General features: G+C 43.3%; 1 protein-coding gene across 1 annotated transcript in view; it reads left to right on the top strand.

Moving 5' to 3' along the window:
• Window positions 1–10,245: 10,245 nt before the first annotated feature.
• pde4dip (phosphodiesterase 4D interacting protein) overlaps window positions 10,246–14,538 on the top strand; it is a 95,523-nt gene continuing 91,230 nt past the window's right edge. The window contains exon 1 of the mRNA XM_031876056.1: window positions 10,246–10,509. The gene's annotated coding sequence lies outside the window, so the exon portion shown is untranslated. The remainder of the gene's footprint in view (window positions 10,510–14,538) is intronic.

Raw genomic sequence — 14,538 nt, 5'->3', positions numbered from 1 at the left:
CCACCCCCCCACCCCTCACCCTCCTCCTCCTCCCACCCCCCATATTCGCCCCCAGGCCCTGGCCAACCACTCCATCAGGGCTGACAGCGTCCCCTCGGACAGCGTCTCTCTTCGCCTGAGCACATGACATGCAAGGCAGCCACCCCCCCCCCCCCCTCCCACACACACACCAGCGCTCCTTCTCCTCCTCCTCCCTCGCCCTCACCCACCCACCCCCATCCTCAGCAACACATCTGGAGCTCATTACAGAGGAGACAGTGAGAGCGAGGGAGGGGCGGGGAGTCTGCGTGCAGAGTGAGTGTGTGTGTGTGTGTGTGTGTGTGCGCAGGAGAGCGGGAACGAGAGCGTTTCTTGACCCTTCTCCTTTAAAACATCCACCTTTCTTTTTTTTCCTCTTTTATTCTCTTCGTTTCTTTTCCTCTTAACTTTTGGTTTTCTCCCTCTCTGCATGCAGGGATCTTGGTCCCGCTATCAGTGCCACATGATCAAAAAATACTGCATTAGTGAGTGGTTTTGCAAAAGAGCACAAGAAAAAAAAAAAAAGAGAGAGAAAATCTCTGAGCAGCTCGGGTGAAATACTGCACAGCTGTTAACAGTGTGTGGTTTGGGTGAACAACCCAAAGAATTTCCCGAGATGTGGAGTTTCCACGCAAAGTCAAGTTGACTGAGAGGTTGCACTGTTTGTGTGATTAAGTCACTATTATTACGCACTTTTCCTAAACACAGATGCGGGCTCGAATACACCCTCTGTTGGATTGTAAAGGAAACATAATTAACTTCAAACTGCCATCTGAAGGTTGACGCTGATGACCATGTGTACTGTACTCCCATCGCCAACGACTGCTCGGTTCTTTTGCTCAGGAAGTGAGAAAATCTGGCTGCTTTTTCCCATAAAAAAACATGCTTACCTTTTTTTCTGATTAACATACAATTTTTAAAAGTATACATTTCACAACGGTTTAATGGGCTCAAGGGTCATTAAATTCTCTTAGAAACTGGAGACCATATAAACTTTAAAGGAGAACTCTGGTGTATTACAACTTTGGGCTTATTTTTGTAGATACACAGCACAATTCCCCTCCAGTGACAGTGCTCAGTGCCAATGCAGGAATAGTGTGCGCTTGATGTGGCTGGGCAGAAAGTAGAGGCCTCATGTATGCTTTAAGCAAAGCGCTGGTCCCATTGTCCCCTGTCAGACTTTATGGACCTCTGTACGACCATTTTTGTCACTTTCCAAAACAGACAGTCCCCCCCCACCTCACCTCAGTCGTCGTCCAGGTGTGTGGAGGTGAGAGTAGGTTTGAACTTTCTCTCTCTCAAACTCCTTTTTCCATTCTTCAATCGGACTATTTCTGCCACTATTCGCGGGAAAAGACAGAGAGCAACGGATTTTTCCCATTTGTACGATCCATGGCGCTGAATCTACAAAGACACAGAGTTGTTGGGGAGAGATCAACGATGGCAGGCTATTTTGACCCCGCCCTCCAGCGAGGACATCCAGAACCATAGAAACACTTGACTTTAGATGCGTTTGGACAATATAGTCATACGAATTAGTTTGTTTTCAGGCGTGCTGACCCGTTAAGGGCGGTGGATGCGTGCACTGAGTTATGTAAGAGGGTGGATTTTGCGTGCTTTTGCTTAACAAAAAATGTTTTCTTAACCATCACTTAGCTGCCATGTGCTTGTATTGTTATAATTCACTTTTAAAATCTTGGCACTGCATGGTAATGTTATAGTATAGTTATAGTATCTCTAATATGGATATGGTTGCAAAAGAAGTTTAGCTAACTGAGACTGCTTGGTTTATTACAACTTGGGTCTTGTTTTGGTAGTTTAGGCCATCATTTATGAAAAATGGGAACATTTTTGTCACCGCGTTAACTTCTGAGATCTGGGAACACGGTGAAATAAATGTAAGGAAGTCGGACGGGTCAAGAGGCGAGCAGTCAGATGATCAGACAGGTTCTAAACAAGCCCACAGTTTACAGAGATTAGACACATCACTCCATGTGGAGGTAAAAACCAAAAGTGAGGGCACCTGTTTCTGAATTACTCTCCACATGACAGAACTTTTCAGATTCAAAAGCACAGGATGTCGGTACAAACCTAAATGTCACATGCTGCGTCTTTCCCATGCTGCATGTAACACAGTGACAAAGATAGTTTTTAGTAACTTAATTATGGTGTGACAAAAAGCTTCTGGCTCGACTCAAATGGCTGCTGTGAGCGTTCTTGGTCCTGGGTGAATTAGCATTTTAATTCTCTTGGCCCTGCTGAGGTCCGGCAGGGCAACAACCAAAACAACAATTATGGTGAGTGACATGACGTGAGCTCCGAGAAATCGTCACTATATATATAATCATCGCCAGAGTTCATATTCCCTCATGGCACATGAACTATTTTCAGTGTTTGGAGGACTTTTCTCCATCTCTTACAGGAAGTCCAGCCTCTCGCAGCAGAACACCACGTGTAGGAAATATGTAAGAATGTGTACTGCACACGGGGAATATTACATTATTCCTTCCACGGGCCTTACAGTCCGCTTGGGTTTTGTTGCTTTTAAAACCGTCTCTTCAAAAGACGGGTAACGTTATCAGATTATAAACAGAGCCTGTTGAGTGCCCACAATCATGTGCACCTGTCAGCTGGTCCTATGCATGCGATACACAGTCCAAACCTCTGGCTCCTTCGGCTCACTCTGAAGTCATGACGTGAGGGTCAGAGCTGCAGATCCATCCACCTCCAACAGCTCCAACTCCAACTGGCAGGCTAAAAATAACAACAGGAAACAGTTTTGTTCAATTAAAAAAAAAAAAAATTCGACCAACATCTGATTTTTGTTGCTGAGAGACAACTGTGACTTTTGCTCACCTGGGAAGGTGAAGGTGATGGCAGCGTCTGTCCATGTGTAACCTTTACAGCGTCATTTCCTCAGATTATCAGCTGTCTTACTCCCTCTGCTGGACACTGACGGTCCACACAGCTGCAGGTCAGGAGAAGCTGCTGACCACCAGGACGAGGAAAGAGTCATTAAACTGATCAAGTGTTCTTTAGCTGACAAACTAATCTTGTCAAGTAGTTTCTGTCAATTTCAATATTTAAATAGAAATCAACCTAAAATACCGTCTACAGATGCATCTTGAAAGATGAAAATATAAGGAAGGTAGAGCCGCACTGCCATCAGGAACTAGATCTTAGAAGATATGTTGAACAAGTTGACAAAATTCAGTAGCAGAAGATCAGAACACGCAGCCTTCCTCAGCTGATGGAGCCTCCCAGTTGAATAGACAAGTTGATTAAAGTGAAACTAATTGAATACCTCTCACTGCAGTGAGGAAAATAAGATGTTACATTACTGGATTACAGACAAAAATGGGCTTGGTAAGAAGACGATCTGTTCAATATTAGTGCTGATTCAATCCTCCAGTTTCTAAACTAACATCAAAACAATACTTTTACCTTTCCCTGCCTGACTTTGAGGAATATGAACATGATTCTTTTCTACAAAAGTCCTTTTTACTTCAAGGGAAAAAGCTAAACTTCTCAAACTTACAGTCTAAAATGTATCTATTTGTTGTTTTACACACAACAGGCGAATTTCAATTGAAAGATAAATGGCGGTTGCCAAGGAAGACCTGGCGCACACTAAAACAAAAAAAAGAACAATAAAAAGGTCAAATATTATATTGCATACTAATTTGGAGTCTGAGCAAGAAACTGTTGCTATTCTGTGATGAAATGATGCATGAGTGTCACTCTCTTTATTTTCCTCCCATGTTCCTCTGAGCTGCTGACTGAGGCCGAGAGGAGGAAACTATAAACTCCATCTGTGGAGTTTTCTGTAATGGGCTCCATGCCGGCCAGTTGGACATGATTATTTGGAGAAACACAACACTGGGCTTGGATCAAATCAGCCCAATGTGGGCACATGTTACAGGCCTGGGCATGTGGACGTCCGAACACAGTTTACATAAATGTGTGTGTGTGTGTGTGTGTGTGTGTGTGTGTATGAGAGCATGAGAGCATGAGAGAGGGATACAGTTTATGTGCCTTTTGATCAGTGCCTTAAACTTGAGGCTATGAGGAATGTTTCTCTTTCTCCTTTGAAGGCAGTTTGAGTTTTCTGTAATAGTTTTGATTCAGCTGGGGCCTGTGTGTGTGTGTGTGTGTGTGTGTGTGTGTGTGTGTGTGTGTGTGTTCAGCTCAGTATAAATGGGGGTGAGCTCTGAAATGAATATCATTGTCACATCTCGTGCCAGAGCAAATCCCCCGTCCAAAACGAGCAATTTGGAGCCAACGCCTGCCGCTGGAAAATCTGCCTTCAATTTTCCTCCACTGGTGGCTGTGCACGCGCTCGCCCCTCCAACTATTTTTCACACACACACTGAACAAACCAAACGCCGAGCCCTTGCTCCCCCCCACACACACACACATTAACTTGCAGATCCAGTTGGCCCGCAGCAAGTGGACCCCACAGTTTATTTTTTTCTCAATTATCCATTTAGTGTAAGTGGCAGGCGCCTGATGGGCTCCACGCCGAGAGGAAATGTTTGTATTGTCCTCATTTAACAATGGCGTTTAAACTAATACCTGGTTAGCGAGAGCGAGTCACCGCTGAGAAATAGAATTTGTGAGACAGCTGGCTACGACGCTGCTCTGTTGCTTTGTTTTTCTAGTTCCAGTAATCGCCTCCAACCATCACAACCTCTCCAGACTCACCGAGACTGCTTTTTTTTGCTTTTTTACTTTAATTAGCTAGCAGAGGGGTTTTTTTGTTCCCCAAACACAACTTTAGCATCTGTATTCATAACTTCTGAGCTGTGAGCCTTGGCTAGATTGGTCCGTACGCACTATAGATTGAGATCGAAGTTGGAATGTTGAGTCATGTGTGTGTGGACATGGTCAGTGTAGTAGAATCAATGGAGTGTGAGTAACGTACAAAACAAAACTGATCTCAGATGTTTTATTTGTTGTTGTTTGGTAATTATGTTACCATGCAGGGCAGCAGCCAGGATTTAGAAAATTCTGGACCCCTCCTCCAAATACCAAAAGGTCAAATATCTGGATTCATCATTACATTTTTACTTCTCTTTTTCTCACCAATTGCCGTATGAATGACATGACAATTTATCATTATCATTGCATCAAGTCATTTTGAGTGCAATGAGAGCGCTTTTCTTGCTTTTGTGTCTTTGTACGCCATGTAGTCCATGCTGACGGCAACGTTACCCTCTGAACATGTGAGTAATAAGTAATATGAAAGTAAGATAAAAGTGATATAAAATGTGACATAGACCCGTTGGGGATGTGGAGGAGTCAAACACAGGACCTGTTGTGTTAGTGATATTTGTGACGTGTTTTCATGTTACTTTGTTTCTGAACACATTTTACTTAGTTTACATACTTAGTTAAGGCCGATGACACTTTTCCTAAACCTAACAAAGAGGTTTTGTTGCCTGAAGCTAACTGTGGCGGTCACCATGGGTTTTGTTGCCTAAACATAACAGCGACCGTTTTAAGGTGATGACGCGGCGTTTTATGACTCGAGAAAAACCTAAAATGTATTTTAAAGACACAAAAGAAATGTGCTACTTATACCCCTTCCTGTGAGATCAGGTTGATGTTTATTTGTTTTCATAACAATTGATTATTTTTCCTTCAACTTTTATATCCCAACATGAAAGTGTGAAAGCTGCTTCACAGACCTCTCCTCACTGAGGCTGTCACTTCTTATCCAAAATAAAAACTAGCATTCAAAGGTACTGTCAGAACAACTTTCAAATTCAATCTTTAATAATATTACCGAATTTTAAATTTGGCCAATTGTCTTCACTCCATCACTCTGATCTATTGTCTGACTTGTTGACCTGAATGAACTAGACTATTGTTCTCTTGAGACTGTCCTCCTATAGGACGAACAACATCAGTTGTTATGTTAAGTTTCACAAAAAACAAACCTCACTTAAACCCTGTAGTTCCTGAACCGACAATCTGGACTTTGAGAGCGGGTCCTTTGTGTGATCCAAACTCTGTTCACGCTCTGCTGCACGAGCACAGGAAAGCACAGGCGATTCCAGCACACATACAGCATGATGAACCGAACCGAGCCTCGAGTTCAGCCAAGCAGCCATAAAAAGCCCCGACTCTGCACTTTCCAGAATGTTTCTGTTCTGATCGGCTGTAACTACAAGTTTCCATGACGGAGACCAACTCGGTGGAGCGGGGAGACGAATCCGAATTGAAACGATGCCACGATAACACGTTACGTCCAGCGGCTTATCGTTAAACGTCGTCCAAGTGTTTTTAGTCGGACTCTTCAGCTCTGCTGTTTTTTTTTTTTAATTATATTTGAGGAATTCTGTTTTTCTTCTGACTCATCATCAGCCTCAATGTGCCTCATGAAATATCGCTGACGCCTCACTTCCCCTGAGGAACAACTCTTCTTCATCTTTATTTCCCCTCTCTGCTCATTATGCGTGTTGTTGGACTATTGTGCGGTGGAGGATCTTTTTCTTCCAGGCCAGACAGGCAGCCTGCCCTGCACACATGTCACATCTACAGAGACAGCAGGAATGATGGGAGTGGGAGAAAATGAGGTGGAGACGAAAGGCAGAACAAAGATCAGAGAAAAACAGAGTGTTTCTTCTAAACCCAACTCTGGCCTACTACATAGGCCTTCAGTCCATTTTAGAAATGTGTCTTAGCTCATGGCAGTTAACTCAAGTTCATATTCATCCTGCAGAAACCAGTTTCTTACATCATGACCTGCAAAAGGTGACAACGCTATTTCTGCCACCGAGCTACAAATTTCCAGCAAACAACAATATTTAGACTACTACCCACGAATACTGCTCACAAGCTTTTTAGGGTATGAGTGTAATTCCTGTCCAGCCCAGAGTCGGATGATGAGATCTCTATCATCCAGTCACAAAGAAGTGGTTATGGATGGAGCGTGAATTTGGACAAAAACTGGAAGCACATTGGCTCCTAGACTTCATCACAAGTAAAAAAAAAAAACTTGGTAACACCCCTACTGTTAGCATATTAACAACTACTCGATGCTCATACTGTGTGCTAGCTTTTAGCATAGTGACATTTAGCTAAAGTTTGGCATCACACTTTGAATGTAACACTGAGCATTTACGGACCATTGTTGAGAATGTAGAGCCGATGCTGCATTCATGTTGGACGAATGGGAAGCCTTGTAGTCGCACCATATGAAAGTTATAATTTGTCGGTTTAAGTAACATTCTTTCATCATGGTGCATACTTGTCTGTTTGTTAACGCAGTTAACACAGACCTCCACCATGGCCAAATGCACTATCTCCCAATATTAACGAAAGTGAATACCGCCTTTGCAAAGAGGCACCACGTTTTCTCTGACAAGGCAATCAGAGCCGGGCTTTTTCCGGGAGGGGGGCTTAAAGAGACGGGCGCTAAAACAGAGCGTTTCCGACAGAGGGCAAACACAGGTATATATTTAGACAGACAGTATGAGAAAAATAATGGGTTTATGAACATTAAAGCATGTAAACATATTTGTACACTAAACAAGTATGACCTGAAAATGAGCATATGTCCCCTTTAAGGTTTTATATCCAACAAACTGCTCATGATAGTAACTTTGCTGCTGTTTTTGCACCTCTTTTTCCACTTCCTACTTCTGTAGTTTTTTCTCCAACTTGTTTGAATGTTCAGGAATTACTGCTGATCCTGACATTTTCTTCCAACTTGCACTGATGGCTTTGTCATGTGACACCTGACCTCCATGTCTTCCTCCCTCTAATCCCTGAGTTCTTTGGAGACGCTGTGTTACAACATCTCTCTGCCAGATGCCTTCTGAGCCTCCTGGCTCCTGAGGTCCTCCAGGCCCATCGCTCCCTGATTGAGCCACACCTGTTCCTTAATCCCTCATTAAGCCCCAAACTATTTTCACCTGCCACTTTCCTCATGTCCTCTGTGAGATAGTCAGTGTCGCAACACTGCCACGGCATTCCAGCAATTCCTGTTTGCCTTCAGGAGAAAAAGATCAACCAATTGTTCCAGGTGGAAGAGAGTAATAGTTTTCATCTGTGAACTGAATGTAGATTCTGTTATCTGGAGTTGAAGTTCAAGGGATTGGCTTTGTTACTTTGGAAATAGTTTGAGTCCACACGTTCGTTTTGAGAGGCCTTTTTATTTTGAGGGTAACTTTGTGTACTTTCTGATTCGCCATCACTGAACCTTCATCGCCATGGCCCTCATCGAGGACGGTGACGTCAATCGCCGCCATCATTCATCTGTGAGTAACTCAACAAGCAGAATGAAGTATAGTTGTATGCGTAGCATGCGTTCGTAACGGTTGAGGTTTGTGATGGACCTCGGTGCCAGGCCGCAGCCGGGCGTTGCGTATCCTTCAGTGATGAGGGTTTTTGATCTCCACATCAGCTCTGGCTGCAGGAAGGGGCTAATATTAACAGTCAGCTGAAATGTCCTCACTGCGGCCTGCACGATTATGACAAATTCAAACAAACACAGCAGTAAACTGAAGAGGGGGCAGCTCAGTATTTCTACAACAATGTAAGCAGCGCAGATATTCATAAACGCAACGTCACTCACCGACACGTCTACACACCCACAGTCGGCACACACAGCATTTGATTCATGCAAGGGGGACAGTAGGCTACTCTCATATACCCTTCGACTGCCTCTTATAGAGCTTAAGTTAATAGATTCAACATTATGAAACCCCTGTTTATGGTGCCTGTAGCTGCCTGTTCACTTAATTGCAGCTCAGTGATGATCATTCCCCAAGAAATAGTTCCAACACATGGCTCCCCCTAAATTCACAAATTGTACTTTTACCTTTTCCGTTTATTGACAAATATACGCTTGCGTTAACTGGTGAGCTTCAGAGGTGTTACATTTGGACAAAGCAAGGCTAGCTGTTTGCCCCTGCTTCCAGCTGTTATGCTAAGCTAAGCTGACCACAGTTTATAGGTGGCTTGGTCTTTCAGAAATCATGAATATGGGCAGGTGTGTGCTGGTCTGCTCTGTCTGTTTTAAGTAGGAAATAATAAGGTTGAATATGCTACAAATAGCCATTTGTGTTCATAATTAATGTAGGCTAGTTAATTTAAAGTACGTTTACATTTTTTTTGTTTTCCCCTTATCGTGTGTGTGTGTGTGTGTGTGTGTGTGTGTGTGTGTGTGTGTGTGTGTGTGTGTGTGTGTGTGTGTGTGTTCCAGATGCAATCTGCAGAGCGACTCACACAGAGGAAACACATTGAGTCCACATGTATCCGGACTGGTCATCTCGCATATCCACAACTATTTGAGTAATTCAAGTCTGCATACGCACACGACAGAAGTGACGGCGGAGCAGACTCAACAAAAATGGTGTAGTTCAGCATTTGTCCACCAGGTGACATAAAAGCAATTGTTGGCACAGGCTTCCTTGGAGGAAGTAGATCTGCTGTGTGGGAGAATTTAGCAGAGCATGAAACGAAACCTAAAAATATATTAAAGAAATAAATGAAGGCAGAAATGATGAGTTGATGTGGGACAAAAACAAGAGGAACTTGCAGTGCTGGATTATTATGAGCACATCATTCTGTCTGTAGGAGGGAACAGGGCCAGCAGACCTAAAATAAAGCCACTGGAGGTTTTCTATAAAACGTGGTGTAGAATGGTCAAGAAGCCTACAATAACCTCTGTAAGCACTACACTTTAGTACCGTGCTTCCTCTTCATTTTTTTTCCTTTATCACGTGTTGCAAGTTATCCAGTTTTGTTTTTTCCTGAGAAAGGTATCTCAGGGGCCATACACAGAATGTGAACTGACTAAGGTCAGGATTCATGTTTGCATATCACATTTATTCCCTTATTCACCACTTTTTTTTTTTTAAAGACACCCACCGACATGTTCATCTTTGCGTAATCGTTAAACTCACCACGTTCCCACAAACACACGGAGGACATGTCCTCCGAGATAACTTTATTGTTCGTTACTGTGTGAGTTACCTGATCATGACGGCTCTCCATCTGTTTACATTTGGACAGAGTGCCCCCCCACACACCTTCCGGGCATCACCTCCTGTCCCTCCTGTAAACACCTTTATTCCACCGATTGATCGCTCACATGATTGTGCACGGGCCTCCCCAACCGCGTCACGAGGCTTTTTCTTTTGATGTTTGGGTACGCCGCACCGCTGTGGGGGGTGCATCTGACGCGTGGAGGCTACCGACCAATGAGCTGAAACGGGAGCACCGGCGGTGGCGTCTGAGCAGCACAGCATCTCTCTGACTCCAGATTGAGGTGATAATCGGGGGGGGGGGGATGCTGGCAGATGGATCCGGCTTCTGTTCGGAGGGGGTATAGCCGGGTGACGGATGGTTAATCTAAGGACACCGGTGATCCGGGGATGTGCGCGGAGGATCCCGTCGACGTGATCAGGAGAAGATGGAGAGGGGACTGCTGCTGCTGCTGTCACCGCCACACACACACCACTAGTCAGGGACTGAGAGGTAATGCACGGAGTGCTGCAATAGCGTGATATAACTGGTTTTACTGGTATCGCACGAGTGTGACAAGAGCATTGCTTTTTATATTTATATGTGAGCGATGTGTTGCATTAATTGCTGCAGATTTACACCGGTTATAGTCCCAGCATTTACTCGCCCTGCAGGCTCACTGTGTTGTTGTAGTTTGATTTTAAACCAGGACCCAGAGTGTTGATGACAGCTGTCTGATGGAGGTGTCTGTCTGTCTGCTCCGAGCTAATAACAGTGTCCTGTTCAGTATTGAGTTATTGGTGTGTGTGTGTGTGTGTTTCAAAGGGACATATGTATGTTTGGATTGATTTGCTATCACAGCACGTTTCAAGTCTCTTAAAGCTGATTTTCAGTCTGTAGTGAATGAATGGAGGCCAGCAGCTAGGCACAGCAAAACTCATTCACAGATTTGCTTTGAGACAAATTGGCGGTAAAAAGGCAATAAGGGAACAAAACCACTGCTGGTCGATACATTGATATATATTTAAAGTGTTAGAATAAGGCTGTGGTTGTATGCAAATCCCATTAAGGCATGTTGGTTATTCTTAAGAGGCACAGCTGTGAATCACAAAGCATTCTCAGATCATCAGATGCAGGAGATGGATGATGACACAATGGGGCCTCAGACTTTGTCCATGAGCTTTTTCTTCTCTTGATTTAGCCCGTCGTCCACTGGGCCGGTGTTTTTCACACACAAAAACTAAGCTGTTCAAAAATGCTCTCCATTGCGGATTTTGACTTGTTTTAGCCCTGTTGGGGTTGTGTTGCATGAAGAAGCCGTTTCCTATTGTTTTTGCATTTCAGGGAGTCCAGTTTGAATAACGTATCTGTCAATTTGAGGGCTGATCAGATGCAAAACACTGCAGGGGGTTTGTTACAGTAAAACGTGGAGTATAATCTAAAAGGAGTGTGCGCTTGCACTTCTTTGACTGGCCACTGAAGTGTTTTGCCGGATTACATTGTGTTCCAGCAAAAGTTTAGACAGGTTTCACTTTACCGGACGACCCGTATGCTTTTTGGCCAAACTGGCTTAATTTTTCTTCTTTTTTTCACATGATAATTATGTATTTCCCCTCAGGTGATCGTCGGCCACTGATTAATATATCCCTTGAAATGGACTGTAGAAAAAGCCTGTGCAGGATGTTTATTTAATATAAACCTCGTCAGTCCAGTTTATTATGTGGAGCCCAATCATCTCTGTGCTGTACACAGCACTAAACAGATGGGACATATATAACCAGTCTCTGGCTTCTATAGATATCGTAGACAAGAGGATGTTATTTTCTGTTTATAGACAATAATCCTATAAATGTTCACTTTTTTTCTATATAGTCTTATAGGCTACGGTCAGACTAGCAGAAGCGGCTCAAATCAGATTTGTTTCGGGGGGGGGGGGGACATTTGGACTCTTTTGTGTGATCACAAATCACATGGGATCCGTTTTGGACCACTTTCATATGTGGTCCTACATCAGCACATGACGTCTTTGTGATTGTTCATTTGCGCATGCGGGTCGGTTCAGGGCCGAGAGCAGTTCACTCTGGAGTCTGATGTTGGCCACACTTTAAAAAAATACTGTGAACAGCCAAACCAAAGGAATCTGATGTGAGCAATGAATCTGACTTGAGCACTGAGGCATGACCAAACACAGCTTCTATCGTTACCTTAACCCTGTTACTGTTAGAGGCAGAACTCTTTTGTATCACAAGTGTATTAACTTCAGTACAGCTTTAAGGTTCTGTTACTTGCGTCTCTATTCATTCTTGCCTTCCTTTCTCAACTGATCGAAAAAACAAACTGTAGATGCATGCTTTTCAATTGGCACTGAAAGTAAACTTTACTTTATTGATACTTTACATATTTGAATAAATTTATCATATTTTGATGCCATTACATATTTTTGACCTTAGAACGTCTGGTTTTGCGGCAATGAGTTTCTTTTAAGCTGTAGAAAAACAGAAAAAAAATACCACCAAAAATGGAGACTCGTGGTTTTCACTGGACTGCAGTGTGGAATGCGAGTCTTATACTTTATTTACTTTTACAGTGTTATTTCTTCTTTTACTGCAGTAAAGCGTTGAAAGAGGTAAGAGGTTATTATTTGAGGCAAAACATCACGCTGACTTATTGATTATTTCTTAAGAGGGGTGTTTAGTAACATGAGCCTTGGATGGGGGGTTGGTCTGACGCTTATTAATAATAAATGCAGTTTACCGTTGACTAGGTTTTAGTAAAAACATCTGCAGTACAATAATAATGGCCACATGCTCTCAGTGAACCAAACAAAGCTTTGCAAATCACATCATGTGTTTTGAATGTCGATGTTTCACATTGAAACCATCATGTTTCTGCCACAGTATACTACACCAGCGTGATGTTTCCTGGATGCTTTTCAAAGTATCGTCATTATTCCAGCTCTCTCTGACGGGCCCCTTTGCTTTCTAAACCTGCACTGCACATTCTGAGGGACACTCATCGACGGCTTGTACAGAAACGACCGGGTTAATTAGACGGTTACATCCCTCCCAACAGACCCTGGATGGAATCGGAGGGAGTGAGGTGGTCTGTGCCTCATTCACTAGAGATGCTGGAGGAGAGAGATTCAGAAAACACCTCTACATCTCATGTTGGATGCCGAATAAGCCCCGGCAAGATTATGTAAAAAAAAAAAAAAAAAGGCATCGGCCTGAACCACGGAATGTAGCTGCAACACAGGTGGTTTTTCCTACATTACATGTCAGTTGTCGTAGATGCACTCAAAGAGTTTCTTGGCTACTTGTACACCAGTGGTTCTCAAACTTTTTCTGTCACGCCCCACTTTGGAGGAAGAAAAATGTTCATGCCCCACCACCCCAACAAAATTGTAACAAAATGGTCTATGTTGAACTTTTATTGAAATAACATTTTGACTCCTCCATCTGTGCTTTTTCAAATAATAGAATAAAGAAAATTGCAATTACTTTCAAGTAAACCAGATTGCTCCATCAGACAAAAACAAACACAATGTGCAATCACTTTGTTAGAACAATGCAAATAAAGTTCAATCTGTGCAAAGAATAACTAATATTTGGCAAAAAATAGCTTATTGTGGCTGCAATTCACCTGTTTTGCACTGAATATCTTTCTAAGATAATAACAATAAACTGCAACCTGTGAAAAACTAAACAAAATGAGTGCAGATATGTGTGAGCCATATGCTCACACATACCAGGAGCATTTTATTTTAAATATGAGCTTTAAAATGTAGCATTCTAAAAGTAAAACAGTAGCTGTGATATAATAATAGCTGCACTTGGGACTGTTGGTACACTGGCTGTGGTCATAACAGTGTGTACAGTGTGATGAGAGGGCACGTGAGCCCTTGTTGCTGTAGTTCATCTCCTTGGAGCAGAGGCTGCATTTAGCATACCCTGCCTTATCAATGTATTTAAAACACTGACAGCAGGAAGCTGTACTTGCGTCTGTTTAGACCTCCACCTTTATCCAGGCCCAGCTCCACCTTTACCCAGGCCCAGCTCCTTCACATCTCAGCCCTGCGTCAAGCTGCGCTACAGACAGCCTCCTCTCCCTGAAGCTCTTTGACTTCATCATCTCATCAGTATCATCCTCATTCTACTTTGAGTTAAAAAAAACAACAACCTGCAACCAGATGCGCCGGTGTTCCGGTTTAACGTTAACGAGTGACCGCGTGAACTGAACCGGAACACGGGGGGGCTGCATGTTTCATCACGTTACGTTTTTTCCTCCTAAATCGTGGTAATGACGCACGTTAACAGTCGACAAAGTTCCGCGTGCAGTGGACGTTAACTTAACCCAGCAAGCCTGAACGGTAACGGAACATAACTTAACGTAAACTTTAACGGAGGGAAAGACGCTGTAGACATCTTAACGCTGATTGGCCAAGACTCGACACGTCACATCAGAGATGTTTTATTGTGAAGATCACGACGTCACCTTTTCTCCTCGTCTCACTCCAATCTGAGAAACGCTGGCTGGCCAGTT

The sequence above is a fragment of the Anarrhichthys ocellatus genome, unplaced genomic scaffold, assembly GCF_004355925.1.
Source record: "Anarrhichthys ocellatus isolate YVR2014 unplaced genomic scaffold, GSC_Weel_1.0 scaffold102, whole genome shotgun sequence".
NCBI lineage: Eukaryota > Metazoa > Chordata > Actinopteri > Perciformes > Anarhichadidae > Anarrhichthys > Anarrhichthys ocellatus.
The sequence above is the reverse complement of the archived record's forward strand: the minus strand, read 5'-3'. Positions and strand labels throughout refer to the sequence as shown.